Raw genomic sequence first — 3,544 nt, forward strand, 5'->3', positions numbered from 1 at the left:
GAAATACAACAAATAGGCTATGAACGTGTCTACAAGTTAAAAAAATTATATATTGGATTCATATCTCCAACTCAACCAAAAATAAAAGTTAAAGAGTGGATTAAGCCAGTGGCTCAGATGGAGCTATCCAACAAAAATACATCTCAATTAAATGTTGGTTTTTGGTTGCTTATCAACCTAACACAATTCAATATAACTTTTGCAGTACAGTAAATAGACTAATGCTAAGGCTGTCTTACAAACAAATGTAGCATTCGACCTTAAAATTAGTAACACATCCATGGCCACATTTTGAGGTGACTATAACTATTAATGTCTTCTTATGTAATCATATAAAGCGTGCATGTTCAAGATAACATGCATAGGTCATCAGGGGTCTGTGAAGATCTTACAATTGCTGTAATAATCGGCACAATTTCTGGGACGTCATTGATCCTTTGCACTATGTATTTTAATGTAATCTCAACTGCAATCCATCAAGGTCATTTGGTTCTGCTATTAGATGAAGCACGGTGATAACACATTAATCTCTTGTATAAACCAAAAATCTGACATTGTTTTTGCATTGGAATTTGGTTGTGATTTTAGATGAAAGCATAGTGATAACACATTGGAAATTCAACAATCGTTTTGCTTCTCACTTATCCACGTTGAAATGACATGGTGTGTCCAGTGGGATGTTGAGCATAAAACTATTTGTGGATTTTTAGGGAATGTCATGGAATAGTAGTAGCCTAGCCTGTATGATGATATGACTCATTTGGCTATACATATGTTTTGTTATCTATTTATGTCTTATCATATTGACCCATGAATCCATTTGGTGTTCATGAGAACATTGTGTAGAGCCAACCACTGCCCTCTTCTGAGAGTGTTGGGTTAATGATGTGTGTTGAATGTGGCAATGTTGTAATGATATGCATGGTATCTCTTTGCCTTGAGGTCGGGTAGACCGTTGTCAAGAAGTTTGAAAAAACATAATTTATCATGCAACTCATTGAGTATTTAAAAGTGTCAGTTCCTGACTATGAGGAGTTATAAGTGCCTAGGCACTTTTCAACAAGCACTTACATTCTCATGTTTCTCAAACATCACATTTCGAAGTTGTTCCAAATGTCCAGTTTCGAAGTCTTTAAGGTTAAGTTTAGGCATTAACTCCGAATTCTTAAGGTTAGGCACTAACTCCAACTGGTTAAAGTAACTGTTATGGTTTGGGATAGGCGTAAAAAATATATATATCAACATAACTTTCTATACCGGGATTCGAACGTGCAACCTTTGAAACCAGTCGAGGATGCCTACGAAATCTACTTGAAGGTAACAGCGCTCTCTCTTGCCCCTAGTGGCCGGTTTCCAAGTCATCTCCCGACATCCTCAGATATGGATGGATGTTGAATACTGACTTGTATCACGGGTGACCTGCCTGCAATTATATCAGGGGTGACTGTCTGCACGTATATCTGACACCTTTCTTCAAACACCTATAAAGCAGTGCTATTCAGATCATTCAATCGCCATTTATTTCATAGGGAATATAAATCCCCCTTTGACCCTTTAAACATTGGTATCATATAGGCTACCTTCTGATCAATCAAGTTGCCACCAAATGAAATTATAACTAGGATCAGAGGGTGGCATGTTACTGTATTAGACCGAGTTCGAGTTGATGTTTTGTCCAACAGAGGGAGCTCAATGAACGGAGAAGGAGTGGAGTGGTAGCGGGGAAGGGACACTGTCTACATGTATGTCTTATCTTCTGCTCCATGTAGTCTTTTAAAAGGAGATGCGACATGTAGAGGATGGGATGTTTTGGTTGCATTAATCAATGTCACTTTTTCGTCTTTGTTGTCTTTGATGTGAAACAGACACGTTAAGAGTGTCGCCCATGCTGTGGAAAAAGGGAGCTGTGGTGATGAGAAAAAGCACCACTGCGGGGTATTTCCAAATGATACAACTCCGTCCACTTTTTTATTCTGTCAGCCGCTTCTTGGATTGTCAATATATTCAAGGCATATGGAAAGCCATGTCACAGTAAGAATGTATCTTCTCCACTAGATAGATGTCCACCAACAGTAGGCTATATTCTATTTTATGTATGTTCATCAATATGTAGCCATTAGATTGGAATAAATAAATAAAAAGTGGGATTATCCAATATGTTATTGTTTAAAAAAGCTATCAAGAACATTGTATTTTAAGAGAATGAAATACTGCATCTAGGCCCAGTAGGGTACCTTATTAAATAATTTAATGTAGCCTACATGTATTATCAAAACATGGAATCACATGAGAGAGTTCAAATAATCTCACCCAACCAACATTATAAAGGCTACACCTTATATATATATATACCTTATATATTTATTGATACATTTAAAATGTTTTTAAAAGGTTTGACCCAATAGAAATAATGCGATGTCAGTAATTTGTGGTTTTATTAGTTAACTATTATAGCCCAAAATTGTTATAGGCCTATCTTGAGATGTGAGCAATTGGCTAGTAGGTCTACCATCCCTCCCGAGGTGTAAAAATTCGTGTAACTCCTTTTATTTTTGAGACATCGCTTGAGCCGAATTAAATCGTTCAAATGTGTATTGGGAAGTTTGAAGTGAATGCTAACAGGGAATTATCACCACAGGAGAGATGCCTCTCATCAACAGACAAGGAAATAATAATGATGGCTTTAAGTCTACACTAAATTACATCTTAAGACCTTGTGAGGATGTTATAACAGGCAAGTTGATGAAATGTGTGGCAAACGGACCTTATTCATAGACATCACACTTAAATATGACAAGTGTAGCTAAAGAATAAATACATGATGTCATTCGGGTTTGTTCTAAGTAGTCCAGCAGTAGTCCAGCAGTAGTCCAGCAGTAGTCCAGCAGTAGTCCAGCAGTAGTCCAGCAGTAGTCCAGCATCAGGATGAATTATTATGCTTCTTACCACCTCTTATGGAAATAAGGCCACTGGTATTCATGAATAGACTAAGTTTTAGCTACAAAATAATTAGCTGAGTACTTAAAAATATTCTATACATTTGCCTATTATAGACACATATCTGGTGAGAAAAAAGTTCAGAATCTCTCTTTCACACAAGTCTCATATAAAGAAGGTTCGTTTACTTAAAGGCGCACGGTGGAGTCTTTACAGCAAAACGTCTGTAGCATGTTGTTTTTATTAAAGAGTCGTTTAAGGAATTGCTTTCACACTTACCGTTTACCAAGGTGTTTAATTCTCTCGTAAATACCACAAGCACCACTTCTCCAATATAACATCTTACTCTGATCCCATTTTGTTATAGTATATTCATTATAATATCTTAAATGTAAGTCAGTGTGTTTAAACTGGCACTATCTATTCAATACAGATAACATATCAATTTCAATGTGTTTGCTTTGACTTATAACGAGAGACACTGTGATAAGTACTTTCCCTCCCCAACATGGATGGCTGGGTTCGTTTATGTAAATTAAGCTAGATTTGAATTATATCAGGAGGACGGCCCTGTTCTCTACCCAATAAAAACGGACCGCCGCTGACA

Source organism: Oncorhynchus tshawytscha, linkage group LG12 (genome assembly GCF_018296145.1).
Source record: "Oncorhynchus tshawytscha isolate Ot180627B linkage group LG12, Otsh_v2.0, whole genome shotgun sequence".
Taxonomy (NCBI): Eukaryota; Metazoa; Chordata; class Actinopteri; order Salmoniformes; family Salmonidae; genus Oncorhynchus; species Oncorhynchus tshawytscha.